Below are 15,143 nucleotides of genomic sequence, written 5' to 3'. Positions count from 1 at the left end.
GCACCTACTTCACCATAAAGGTGATCTCCATAATATGTAGTAATTATTCCAAGGCCTCACATGGCTTTGGGCAAACATGCCCCCAAGTGGACCATCCCCACGGGAAACGCTGAATCTCGTCCATAGAACAAGCCTCTACTGCTGCAGCTCAGAAAAGGCATGCTGTTCTGAGTGTACCAACCAATGCTGGCAGGATGCAGATATCCACAGTTATTTGGAAACAAATGCATTAATACTGAGTGTTAGGTATCCCTTTACTAGCTTCTCCTTGGATCTTAGCGTGCAGCCAACGAGGACAAGGCAGCAGGTCAGCCCCATTGCTGTCACAAGCAGGGATCAAAACAGGGTCTTCCCAAGTCTAGAATTACAGACTATAGCTAGTTAAACTAAAGGGTTATTCTCACTGGCAAGAAAGCAACAGCACATTAAACCTTTCCCTGTGGTTCAGTCATCACAGACACATTGCTTCCTCAAAACAATGTGGAAAAGTGAGTGAAATGTAGGTTTATCATAGCAGACACCTGGGTCCCCAGGCCCAGCCCTGGCTGGTGCTCACTTCAAGTTCTTATTTGCTATGATTGTATGAGAAAGGATTAATCTGAAGAGTCTTGAAGTGCACAGAAAGGTTACGAACAGTCAGTAAGGGAGCAGAGATTAGATCCCATGGGCTGTTAGGCACTAGTAGAGTGCATTTGCCCAAGGCTATTCCATGTAGGAAAGGCTCTGTTGTGCATGACATTTTACTAGTTGGGCAGAAACACATGACAGAGTATCTGACAGGAATATGACAGCAGGGTCTTTATACGGCTCAGCAAGCTTCATATGGATCAACGAAGCAGCACTGGTCCAACTCAGACTGAAAGAACTGCCAGAAAATAAACAAAGACAAGGGTGGGGTTCCCCCCACCCCCACTTCTTTTTAAGAGTCTTTAAATCAAGTAACTATATACCTCCATGTATTTTCAACCTCTGCCATGGTCCTTAAGGCTGATATTTCAAGCAGGCTAAACTAAATGCTGTACCTAGAGTTTCACCTGCACTTACCCGGAAGTAAACATAACCACAAACTGATCCCTTCTGAACCCACAGAGGAACAGCTCATGGATTTTTAGAATAGTAATAGTTGGTGGGTAAAGATGACAGACAAAGACATATGCCCCCAGCTGGCTGCCCCACAGATCACTCATGCTACAGTCATCTGCAGGAAGTTTTCTTCAGTGCAAGCAGCAGAGAGTGCTGATGCATCTAGATCGCAATACCAGCTCCCCTCTCAGCTTTGTATAGCAAAAAGAGACCACACTGGCAAAGAATTTACAATTACAATTTACCAGTGGGGTTTCTAAATCCACTTTCCAAAGACTACTCCACTTGCTCAGCCAAGGCCAGAGCTCAAGGAAAGAAAAATTGTACCACATATGCAGAAAAAAAAAATGTTTTAATGTCCAAACTAGCCAAACAGTTTGCCATCGGTATCTCCTCTTGTGCTTCTCAACGTTACACCCAAAACCATAAGACATGGTTTGCATGTTCTGGTTGAAAGACAGAACAAAGACATAAGCCTTGAAGACAAAGTATAGCATGAAGATACAGTAGGCTCTACCACTTGGGTACCTCCTCAAACATGTGCAGTAGGACTCAAAACACAACACAGCCCATGGGTCTTTGCTCTGCAGGCAAGCTGAAAAGTATGCACAGGAACACTTGTCCCAGCTGGTCTTCTTTGGAAGGAAATGTAGTGCCTGCTGAGGGCGTGCTGATGGCACCACCAAGAGCCCCTGGTCTGGAGGATGAGGCTACCACCTGCCATTGGCTCCAAATGCAACACAAGGTCTGGCCAGTAAGATGACCTGCAGTAGCTCAGGAGCTAAATGCTGCCAATTAACTGAAATTCTGCTGGCACACTCAACTTCTCATTCAGGAGAGAACAGAACAGCATCCTTGAAAGTTTGGTTTGCTTAATACTAAAAAGAAATTATTCAACTGACTATGAAGAAAGCTAATTGCAGCATTGTTACTCAAATACAAGAAAATGTATTGTTACACAAGTCAGTGAACTTGCAACTATAGCATCTTTTGGCTACACTTCCAGAGATGATCTTGGTCTTCAAGATGTCAGACTTCATTTTCAAGTCTTCAACCTGCTACAATGAAAAGAAATCCTAAAAATAAGAACCAAATGCAGCTGGCAATCAGAAGCCTACACAAGGAAGGCTTGGCAACACTTTTGACAACTATTTTATTTATCAATTTATTTCAGATCAACAAGGTTTAATATTGCACGTCAAACTTGGAACTGCATGTTGAAAGAACTGAGAATGACTTGAAGTTAAACTCTTTTCCTCAGGCTTTAAAATAAGTTCTGAGTTTTCTGGGGAGAGGGTCAAAAGTAAAAGGCAGTCAAACTCAAAATGTCACTTTAAAAAATGGAAATGACAAAAGGCTCAGATAAGAAGAAATGGAAGATACTGGTTTGGCCAGAAGATGCTTTTTGTTGTTGCTATTGGGGTTGGGTTTTTTTGGTTGTTTGATTGGTTTTGCTCTAATCCAACAGGATTAAGTACATTTTAGTTGACCCAAGCTAGTGTTTGAAGAGGAAAAACTAAACAGAGAAGTCAAAGGTTCTGCAACTGCTGCATTTAAGACATCAGCATCACTATCTTTATTCCCCATGTGAAAAAGGAAGAACACCCACCAAAATAACCAAGCAGGGATGGACAGTCACTGAGGGGCAGCAGTGGAGACTGGTTTGAGATGGTCTGAGAACAAGCCCCATTCCAACAGGTATAAAGCCTTGGACCTTGCCATTCTCTGAAGTCCATCCCAGCTCCTGCACCAGACCTCCCAGATGCTCCTGTCTGTAATCCCACAAAACACCACTGCAGGCAGAGGTTGGACCCCATCACCACCAGTTCCTCTCCTTCCTCCATCCAGGGGCCACCAAGTACACCAATGTCATGAAATTGACCAACCCAGAGAGCCCACGGAGCAAGCAGGGCCACATCTCACCACCTCTCCTCAGAAAGGCACAAGGTCTGGTAGCAGAGCCCTATACTTACTTCAAGACCGTACAATTTGCGCAACAGAAACCAGGAGCCGCAAGCCATCTTACTCCACCACTGCTCCCCAGCAAGAAGCATCTACAGTTACGCCCTTCTTGCCCAAGAGCAGCTGCTCTATTTCTCCGCTACAGAGAGTGGTGGTTTATTTTGGCATGTTATTCTCATTTTGTAAGAAGTACTTTGTATTTGTATAACCATATAATTTTGTAGCTAGAACTTTCCCTTCGTTATTTAGCAGGTGATGCTGTATGAGGGTAAAAGATAGTTGTCAGTCTGACATGTTGAGGCTCATCAGCACTCTGCTGGGGAACAGTCTTTGTTTCCAAGGTCTAGACCAGAGAAAGACCCTTGCGGCAATGTTAACCCAAGCCTCACTAAACAAGGCAGAAAAAGCTACGTTCTGTGCACCCTCAGCAGTACAAGCATATCTCAGGTACCCATGCTTAGCCTTTGGGCGCTTTCAGGGTGAGAGGTATGGAGATCTCTTTCCCTCTGGTTCCCTCTGCCCTAAATAAAAAAAAAAGCCATATTCACAGACAGCCACGGGAGCATCAAGGCTATTTCAACTGATGTGAAGTGCATGCTTGTACAGGTGGGCAAGAAAGAAGCAAGTATCTGTGGAGAAGGGATGAAAGTAAGGAAAGATGAAAGTAAGGAAACAGATCATGCTCAGTTTTGAGAGCTAAGCCACTCAGTCATGAACAAACCCAGAATGTTCTAACAGCAATGCCCACTAGCAAGAGACATCTGCTTACGCAGATCAAGAGAAAAGTCCTGTTCCTTGCAGATCTCAGATCTAGTCATTTGGGACATGATTCAGTCCCTTCTCAGGGAAGGCCAAAATCACAGATTTTGGATTTTGCAAGCAACAGAAGGCAAATGAACATGGCTCTGCAACTCAGCCCATGCCAAAAAAAAAAAAGCCCTGAGTCACACTGCTGACACGCAGAGCTGACCTTCCCCGGCAGTCAGCAGTACCACAGACAGTTATGGCACTGTGCACTGACTCTGCTTCCAGTTTCTTTAAGTAAGAGGACAGTTTTGATACAATCAAATAAACCTGTGCCCGTTGCTAGCTTCTTTCCTCACAGCTTTCAAACAATGCCTGGTTCCAATTAGCCCCATTTGTACTTGCTGCTTTAAGCTGCGTGTTTTGCCTACCTGCCCTTGTGCTATGGTGAAGATGTGATGTACCCAAGACACATCTAGGATTCTCGGTTTCTGTCCAGTGCACAGATGTTGAAAACTAACCAGGCATTATCACTGTAAAAACACATTGGATCAGTTGACAAAGGAATGACTTAAATCACTCAAAGACCAAGGGGGAGAGTGACAGTCTTTTCTAAATTTACATTTTTTACTCTTTAGCAAGAAACGAAACAAAATCTACATTAAGGACGCGATTGAGATTTACAAAGTGTAAGCACTTGGAGTTACAAACTGCCAGAATTTCAGATGTCAGTGTAATCTCAGTTCAACACTCTTGTGAATGCGCACTAAGAGACAGGTTTTACTTATTCCTATCACCCACCAATGAATGCAGGCACCTCATGAGTGGAAAGCAGAGCTGCATTACCATAACACATTGACAGAAGTTTAGGAAGGGGAGAAGGGGGGAAAAAAAAACCACTGAAAATAAACTGGGTAACATAATACTGGATGGAAACAAATGGAAAATGCATGAGTTACTCATGTAATAGCCCCAAAGTGATATAGATACAGCTGAAAGACCACACCTCTGTGCCCTACAAGGAGTGACCTTTGGCAGCCAAAGAAGCAGTGGACTTCAAACAGCTTTGCTGGTTGTTCTTTCACGTTGTGTTTGGGGTGGGTTTTTTGCTGTTTTTCCAAGAAAAAAAAAAGATTTTCAGCATCATTTCCTCCTTAATCACTGTAAGCAGTTATTTGTGAGCATGTACTTCAAAGTAAATTACTGTACAGATAAAGAACAGCATTCAAAACCAAGCAAAAATGTAAGTAGCCCACAAGTATCTCCCATACAACCACTTATCTTCATTCTTCATCTTCAACATAGATGCAGATTTGTTGGGAAGTTAAAAAAAATAAGGTCATGCCGTGTATTTCTGAAGTGCCAGACGAGACAGAAACCACACCGAGTTATTCAATATATCATCCAGCTAATATAGCATTACTTATTACCTCCAGGATTGAGCAACAGAATCTTCTCCCTTAGCAGAAACTAAAGCAAGTTAAAATTTTCAGGCCACTCCTGGCCATCGTTCCAAAACATCCAGAAGAGTGCTTTGTCTCAAACTGGATGGGCTGCAGCCATGGCCACAGAAGAAATTTGAACTACACGCACACACAGAAATAATCAAGTACAGCTCTATGGCATAAAAGCATGAATTCTTAGAACAGATGAATTAAACAAACAAATGCAAAAATAACATTTCAAACTTTTTTTTTTTTTTGCAGCACGTCTCTGTGTAACAGGAAAGAAAAGCCCTACAAGATGCAGAGATGAAATAGATTCCGTGGACTTCCCCAGAAACGCACGCTCATTAAATGACATTTTAAGAACTGCTAACACTGCCAGCTCAAAGCGTTTAAGCACCATCATGACTTTTCAAGCCCTGAAAATCTTGTTATTTGCCTTATGGCTTTTTCACACATAAATTGTGATCTGAGTGAATTTTAAGCTCAACTCCGTAACCGCCTCAGTGATACTGAGGCTCCGTAACATTTCAGTAGAAACTGAGGAGTCAAAATATAAAAAAGTAAAGACTTTAATGCAAATGCGATTTGATGGACTGGAGGGTGTGAACACAAAATACTGCAAGAATAATTAAAATTACAGGACTTGGGAGTGCTCAGGCAGCCACATGAGAAGTTACTACGCTTTCTAACGTGTATCCAATAAAGCTTATATGCCTCCAAGGGCAAGGATATCGCAACTTTCATCAAGGAGTGTTGTTGCTGTCACCTTAACTCCACCTTTGAGATTTTATTTTAGGTCTATTTCTTGCCCACAATTCCAGCTCACGTCTGTTTACTTTCCTCTTTCTACACTGCAGCCATTCAGATACCAGAAGAGGGGCTTCCTACCTCATGCTCCCTATGCTGATGCTCCAGTGGTGCCGTGGATTTTTCCATTTTCATTTTAAATGTTCTGTATGTGACACTCTTCATTCTAAAAGCATCCTGGCACTCATGCATCTTTTTCAAGTGGGAAAGGAGAACCCAATCTGCTGATCTTTGAAAGGTCCCAGTCAGTTTGTGGGCTGGATGGATTCTTTTGTTGGTTTGATGCAACTGGACAGTATCACTGATTTGTCTGTGTTTAATTATGTGTTCTGAGCAAACCAGAGACCATTCACAGTTCCTGTGGTATCAGCATAATGCCTAAAAGCAGACAGCTGCTTGTTCTTCCCAGAGACCTTGATATCATCAGTAGCCCTGGATTGCACACACTACAGCCTTGTCATATATACAAATAGGTCAAGCACTGTGCAATGCTAATATTATAGTGATGAGGTCACTTTGTACCTAAAAGACGTTGCATAGAAGGAGAGAACAAGAGACTGGCACAAAGATGAGAGGACCTGCCAAATCCACGCCCGAATCACTTACAAGATTTGTAGAGTTGGTGGACCTTCAATTCAGGATCACAAGAGGACTTTAAAATCACCTGCTCCATCCTCCTTCACATAGTATGCCTCTACACATGCACATTTAAAACATACATATACACACACACTATACACATGGAAACCTTCCTTCCTTTTCCTTCATCTAGCACTGGGCATGCCACTTTCTTAGGTGGCCGTACCAAGGCCTTTAATGGACTGCAGCATCCAAAGGCTTTTACTTAGACGCTCATCCCAGATCTCCACCACTTCACGGTGTGATGACCTGCCCACACCGCACTGATCACCGCCTTCCCATGTGTTATCTCAGTCTCATGTCCTCTCACTACGTGGCATCCCAGACTTCTCTACTTACAGCAAGAGTTAGCCTCCCCCGTATCTTCCACACATTCTCCATTTAACTCTTGCAGCTTACTACATGCTCTATTTCCAGCCCACCTCCTTCTTAGTCCATCAGCAGCAAAAGTCATAATGTGACATTACACCACAAATTCAGCAATTGGGTGAACAAAGGAATCACCCAGTGCCTTGCAAAACAATCACGGGCCCATTTCTCAGCATGCGATTCTGATTTGGTACGTGCTGTCAAGAAACTGAGCCAGTAACTGCGGGAAAGAAAAGATTTATTTTTTTTTTTTCCCTTAGTAACATACCATGAACATTTGTTAGAACTGAAAGGCAAATTTCTGATTAACCAGATTTATGACCTCCTTAACGTTCAAGCATTTGCAAGAAGTGAGTGCAAAGTTCTATGCTCATGAATATTCTCCTACCTCACATGAGCAAACTGTCACCCAAGGTAAATTCCAAATTGTTTGTGTTTGTAAAATTGGGAATGCTAATTAGTTATATAAGTCACAATGTATTGTTTCTGTTCCTTAACTTGATGACAAAACTACTTAACACATCTTAAATTGCTAAGTGTGAAAATTACCGATATACAATTTATCACTCATTTTGGATTGGTTAATTACACAAGTTCCCACACAGATTGCCTATGGCATATTTGTCTAATGATCTAATTATTCCCTGAAGAAATTAGTGAATAACTTTACATGACAAACCTGACAATTTCACAATCTGCTCCTGGACAATTTGTAAATAGATAAGTTTGACGATATTTTGATTTTTATCTATTGGTGAACTAGTCAATCAGAATTGCGGGTCTTCATCACCTCGAGAAGAAAAAAAAGACTCATTTTAAATAACTATTTCTCCCACAGGCAAACTGGGTCTGCCCCAAGCATTACACATTTGTCTGATTGCTAAATGGGTTGAGAATACGATAAAAGTAAATGGAAAAAATAACCTAAATCAAGTGTGCTTTAGACAGTTGGTGCCTATGGTTTCTCACTGGAGAAAGCCAAGCAGCACATGAATAATATATCTGGAGGCTCAAAGACTGCAGAGGTCAACCATAGTCTCTGCCTAGGAAGTGAGCCCACCCACCACAATTGTTTTATAGATCCCACTCCAGTGAAGAACTGAGCATAGGTGTGATTCTCAAACAGCAAAATACCCACATTCTTCAGTGTCAGAGCCCAGTTAGACAGAGGCAGACATCTGACATCGGGGGCTATATTCAGCACCTTTGCTCACAAGGCAGTGCAGACCGAGCACTGCAATACTTAGTGCAGCTCCACAACGCAAGGCTGGGAGTGAAGGAGTCATGTAGAAGCTTCTAGAAACCCATCTTGGATAATCTGGGTTGTGATGGTCAGTATCACTGCTACCAGATCTACCAGCACAGGACTGCCACAATCCTGTGTTCAGCTCTGCGATATCTGGCAGTGTTTTACTTAGAAGATGCTGAGATCACATTTCTCATAGTGATGAGAAGAAATATCTTCAGGAAGACTTGTAAAGTCAGTGGCAATTCAGAAGGCTTCGGAGTAGGGCAAAAGTTATTTTATACTCGCCACAAAAAAAAAATAAATAAAAATAAAAACCAATAAGAAAACTGCCAAGGCTTCTTTGTCGGGCAAAAACCATAGACCACATCAGCTGCAAAAGCACATGAAAAACTGGCCTTTTGGAGCACAGTGAGCCTGGGTTGGTTGCTATGGCTAGAAAGAAAGTCGCTTTCCCTGAGATAGCCTCATTTAAAGACGTGGAGCCTGAGAAATTGACTTTGCACATCAAACTTACTTTTACCCAATATCACCCACTTCACATGACCAAATGTGACAAGAGGCCACTCCAGTGGCTAGGAACACAAACAGTTTAGGTCACAGCACACATTCAGGCACAATCACTACTCTACATCTTCAGTCCACTAGATATATGAGAAAATGGTGTCAAAATGAAGGTCATCCTTAAGTGAATCAGAGTAGGTATATCCTGATCCATAGGTAGCCCTGCTCAGTCCTGACAGCCACCACCTCTGTGTGACAGCCACACGTCTTAACAGAGGGAAGAAAGGAGCACACCTGAGTCTCAGGAGACAGCAGTCCCTCATCTGTTCCCTTCTGGGGGCTCATGAGAAGGTGCCCCAGAAGTCTCAAGGAAAGAAAGAGCAGACAAGTACCTGCCATCTTCCTGGAGAGACAGGTAGGAATAGCTCCAGTGAGTACAGAATGACCTCACAGAGCTCCTGGATGCAAAGAGAAAGAAGTAGCTATGTCATTTCCTGATCTCTGTGGTGTTGCTAGCCACGGAAGAGCAGAAAGCAACTCAAAGGCTAATTCCAGCCTGGCAATAAGGTTAAATATTTTGCTGGATGTAAGTGCTTGTCAATTTTTTTTAAATGAAATTTTGGCTTAGAAAGAAAAACATGCTATCAGAACCTGCATCTTTAAGGACTGAAACCCCGGGGGAGGAGAAGGCTGGAAAGCCTTGTTGTTATGCACTGCCAGTTGGAATCAGACCCAGATTAAAGCAGATTTCTCACAAGAATGTGAAGCATTGAGTGATGGCTGAATACCACATGTATCACACCTTCACCACCAGATCCCTGCTTCTGTCAGTACCTCCATGGGCTACCCCACTGCAATCCCCACTGCAACCAGCGCCACTAGAAACCCAAAAATCACTCGAACGCACCAGGCAAGCCGCTCAGCTGCTCGCATCACTTGCTTATGCAAAGTCCCTTCTCGCCCTTCAAGTTTCAACCACACTTCATATTTCAGACTGAAAACAGAGTCCAAGGCCGAACGTTTCTGTACGTACAACACCTACTACTTTTTCCGCGCTATCAAACCCGCCTGACAGATCAATCACAAAAGACACATTCTATTCTTCAGCTCAGCACTCCCCTCTGAGCATGCTAACAGGTAGCACTCAGGCAGCAGCAGATTTCTCAGAGTGCATCCAGCTGTGCATCACTTAGCTCTGTTTTTATAAGGAGGATCAGATAAAACAAGATAGAAAAGGATGACATTATAAGCCACAAGCAAGCTAACAAAGGGATGTGCTCACAACAACAAAAGACGAGGATAAGGTGCTAACAGAGACTGATAATAAACACTTTGGGTGGCACAAAGTCCATTTCCGTTGCACCGGAGGGCAACATAGCCTCTGCAACCTGTCCTTCAACTAACTCATCTGCAGCGATGAGCCAGGGGTTAGGACTGAAGTGGCAATTATTTCAAAGGTCAGATTTCGATACTTCCATCTGCAGCCTTTCTGCAATTAAAACCTTTGAGGTCATGGCAGAGTGTGGCACTTGCACACAGCACACGTATGCTGTGAAAGATGGAGTCATCACGTTCACCTGAGAAGGTCTACACTCGAAGAGATCGGGCAGAAAGCAGCTGCCGCTATTAACAGGTCTAGTAGAAAACAGAAAAAGAGTGATGTGAAACAAGGACCCTTACCTTTCAAGAGGGACTTTGACTTTCAAGTGAGATAAGTAGCGAATAATAGCCATAACGCTCCCAGACTTAAGAAAAATCTGTGTTTATATTCTCATATAATAGCTGAAGATGTATATGTGCAAGCCAGGGAACATGAAAATAATTAGGAGAAAACATTAACACAGAGCACAGTTAATGAGTGGAACTATCTGCCATAAAGCATTATGTTCTGATTGCTACGCTGTGTTTGAAGGAAAGATTTTAAAGCAAAAGCTGATCGTTAAGGATGCAAAACCCCAACTGGTTCGTGTCTTATCTGCTCTCTTGCACGTTCCTCAGAGACATTTTTTAACTGGGCGTTGCTGCAAATGGGATGTTGCAACCAATGGACCTCTAGTTTCAGCTATCACAGTAGTTGCATTTATAAGTTAGGATTTTTTTCTAGAGATACTATTTCAATGCAGAGTAGCACAGAGTGCACAAGTGAAATCTCAGAGTAAGATCTTGAGGCAAATGTCTTATTCTCTTTCTAGCTAATTCAGGAGTTACCTATAGCATATACAAGTAGTTCTAACCACACAGTTATTTTCATAATTGCAAAGGTTGGAAGTTTAATTAGACAATCAGAAGGAAGCCCTCAAGCCAGCCCATTTTCTTAAACAGCTGTACCTAGGCAATGGGAGCAGCATTGTGTAACACGGTGATTTACTCTGAATAGCATAATGTTCCCTTATCTTTTTTTCCTGATTAATTTCCTGACTGAAGTAGCACATAAAACCAAGCTGGTTAGACAACGTGTCAGGAGCCACGTGTCCTCTTCACATTTGAAAAAAAGAGGTGCAGAACCAAGAGGGAATGGGTCTTTCCGAGTTTTCTTGGGCATCCATCCAAGACACACCGTGCTTCTGCCACGATCCTTCACCAGACCCCAGCTCCACAGACACGTTGGATGGACGTTCTGTTTTCTTACAGGTTACTGGTGTTTGAGGATAAAGAGAAAAATCTTAAAAACTGAACCAGAGTCAAGACAGCATTTGGAAGGTAGCTCCACTACCACAAGCAGAAGGGCACTGTACCTCACCATGCCAAGGAGTTTGGCGAGCCCTGGGCTGCCTCCCTTTATCCCAGCTTCACAGCTTCAGCTGTCTCCTTCCCCAAGCACATCTGCATGCATGTACATGCTCTCCTCCTTTTCAGGAATTTTACTATTGTTTTCAAGACAGAAGAGAAGTAAAACCAATCTCTGCCAGGTCTTCAGAGCAGAGCAAGAAGGGATGAAGGCTGAACAGCTGGGGATGAAAGCAAGCAGCAAAGTGCAAACGGAACGAAACCCGTGGCTGAGCATTGGGACAGGACTGCAAGTGGGGAGAAAGGCTTCCGACTGGCCTGGAGCCATGCCACCCTCCCCATGGCCACCAACCCTGATCAACTTTCAGCAAGCCGCAGCCGCCCTGTGCATCTGCTTCCCTCCCATAGAGAGTAAACAGAAGCAGCTGTGCCCAGCTCCTCTCCGTCCCACATCTCGCCTTGCCATTTGCACCCACGCACAGTGAGTGATACCCAGCTACAACAGCAGCAATGTTCTGCACACACGTGACCGAAGTGCAAAAGACAACCCAAGGCTCTGGCACATCCACCACCACCTGCCAGGCTGGGCCCTGCTCAGGGCCCTGCCTCCTCCCGGCCAGTGAGCAATCTCCTCTTGCCTCTAACACCAGCCTGCTTTCAGCCCTCCTCACCTGCTTTTCTCTCTGGAGTGCTCCCAGAGATAATATTTAGTGTCAGTCTTTAAAATCCCACACCACGTTCAATGTTCACTTAATCTCAGACCCTCCCTATGAGGCATCCCTAATTCCTCATACCAGTTAGGACTCCCTGCCCTGGACCAGCCCAACAGGAGCAGTGATCTGGGAGCTTCAAGGCTGAATTCAGTGGGGCTGTGCTTTTTTTTTTTTTTTAATATATTTTATTTTGCGGAGGTGATACTACATTGCCAACTACGCTTTTTTACCATATGCAACACCAACACACTGGCAGTTAACAAGCTACAACACAGAACCACTTGGCAACACAGAGAAAACGGGCAGAAAATTCCCAAGCAAGCAGAGGAGAAAAAGCAAAACAATAATAAAAAAACAACATATTTGACAATGTTACAGATGCAAGAGTAAAGCAGGGAAGCTGCCAGGGAGCAAAGGTGTCTGCCTTTCCCAGGCCTGAGTACCACACTAGTGTGAAAGAAGCAGCAGCAATCAGACAAAGGCATCTGAACGGCTTCTCTAGAGTCATAGAGCCCAGAGATCAGACTGACCGTAGTACCAACTCCTTTTTTGAATTCAAGATGGTTGCCAGCCATAACTAGGGATCCGGGAGCCCACAAGTTGCCACCCAGTCCTGTGCAACCTCTGAGTCTGAATGTCCCAGATGTTAATTACTACACAGGCAATACCTGTTCATAAGGATCCCAGGGTAACTACCAGAAAACACACATTGTGCGTGGCAATGCCCAGAAAGGCCAGGGGCCAAGGCTGCCCAGTCCTACTCAGGGAGCTGGTACAGCAAACAGCCAACAGAGATGAGCTCAGGCAGGGCCAGATTCAAGGTAGGGGAACCCAAGCCTCATTCCTCTTTCAGGAACGAAGTTTGGAGCTGTCTTCACTTGTAACACCACATAATTCTAGGTGGCTGCAGATTTATTACTGTATTCTCCCAAATTTGGAAGGCTTCCATTTCTGACCACATAAAAGGAAAACATTTTCCTTTCCTCAGTATGACCTCCATTTTCTATTCTGAGACAAAAAATCCATTACAGTAACTCCTGGAAAAACAAAACAACTAATAAATTCCTTGAAAATTCACTTAAATTCTGCAATGGATTTGGCTCGGCCGGAGCCTTCCCCCTGCCACACTCCTCTCTAGCAAGACACACTGTTTTTGAGAGCTAATGATTGCTCAGCGTTCATTGCAGCAATTTCCCATGTTGTCGGTTTGACTTTAATTCATGGCATAGGCTTTCAGCTGTGATGGCCATTAAACAGTGCTTGCACAGAGGCCGCATGCTTTAACATCTTGACAGCTGCTATAGTCAGAAAGTAAGTGAAGCTTTGTCTTAAATGAGAATTATCAAATGCTGGACAGTCTGAAGCACAGGCCCAAGCTGACGTGGAGGGAAGACATAACAGAGATAAATTTACTGCTGAAATTTTTATCTTGGGTGGGAGTAAAAGTAGTAGAGACAAAATCAAAATATTCATATCTTCTTTGCTCTTTTACATCAGACTTCTTAATCCCGCTTGAAAAGACACCCAGAACAATTATGTATGTCATGGAAAGAATACCAGGGAAGATAACTGCCCTCTGCTAAGGCTAATATCATTAATACCCTTATGTCTGATTCCCCCCCCCCCCCCAGCCCTCCTTGGAGTGTGGGGCAGATCTTGCTTCTCCAACTATACCACGTTATTAGGCATCTTTGAGACAGAAGATAGCTCTGAAATTGAAATGATGCTATTCATTCCAGATTTGTGCCCCAAATGTGTTTCAGTTCAGAATCCCTTGAGTATCCCGTGGGTGCTGTTCCCAACATCAGACCCGACAGTTCCTTACCCCCTAGAGACAAAGCAGTTGAATCACGTTTTGCTACAGCTAAGCCCTTTAAGGTGCATGATGTCACTCTGCTCAGCCAAGCACTGGGAGATGTTTTGTTTTACTTCTGAAACGAGTGAAAAATGAAACAAAAGATCTTTAAAAAATTTACTAGAGATCCCCTTGGCTTATAAGATTTATTTCAGTTGTAGTATATGCAAATCTAGTTACTTTATCTGCAACTTAAGGTCTATTATATACTGGATTTCAAGACTGGGGTAACTCCCAGCAACCAAATACATGATTTAATAATAATTCTGTCATTAAGCGAAATCTTTCCCTGAGATAGATACTGAGAGCACCCTGCCCACGTAGCACAAAATAGCAAGATACTTATTTTTTTCCTCAGAGACTTTGCAACAGGGTCAGACCTGAGAAGGTGGCTGCCGTGGTCCTTTAATTGAAGTTTGGAGTAAGATCAATCATAGCAGAAGACTGTGTCCAGCTTCCTATTTTGTCCATATTCTTGCTCTACACTGTTAAACCATCCTGCAATCACCCCAATCCCCACCTACAGAACAATATGAAAGTATCATTATTTTTTTCCTCCCCCTGAAATGAGTACCAGGAGTTGTTGACCAGATGATAAAGATTTTAATATTCACAAAACCAGAATGTGAATGAAGAACATCTTGTATGAGAATTAATGCTTCCAAGTCAAAAATCATCATTCCCAAAACACGTGCAATACTACTAGGAAAAGCCTCTCTCTTTCCCCTGATAGGGGGAAGTTTAATTAAGCACCCACCCAAGACTGAGAATTACCCGCTGGAATTGTTCAGCTGTTCTTTTTTATTCTTGTCTGTGCTGGCCAGCAAGCCAAACCAGTTTTGATTTCCATATCTTTTATTTGTATATTGTTCAATCAGGCACGGGCCAATTCCACATTAAAATTAAATATACTATGTCACCATCATAAAATGCACTGGCCAAAACCATAACGTGCTGCTGATTAAGGCTGTGCAAATAGAGCATCCCCTAAAGCAAGAAGAATGGGCACCTGCACTCATGGGAACCGAGGGAGCAGCCAAAGCCTG

Source organism: Gallus gallus, chromosome 7 (genome assembly GCF_016699485.2).
Source record: "Gallus gallus isolate bGalGal1 chromosome 7, bGalGal1.mat.broiler.GRCg7b, whole genome shotgun sequence".
In the NCBI taxonomy this organism is placed as follows: Eukaryota; Metazoa; Chordata; class Aves; order Galliformes; family Phasianidae; genus Gallus; species Gallus gallus.
The sequence above is the reverse complement of the archived record's forward strand: the minus strand, read 5'-3'. Positions refer to the sequence as shown.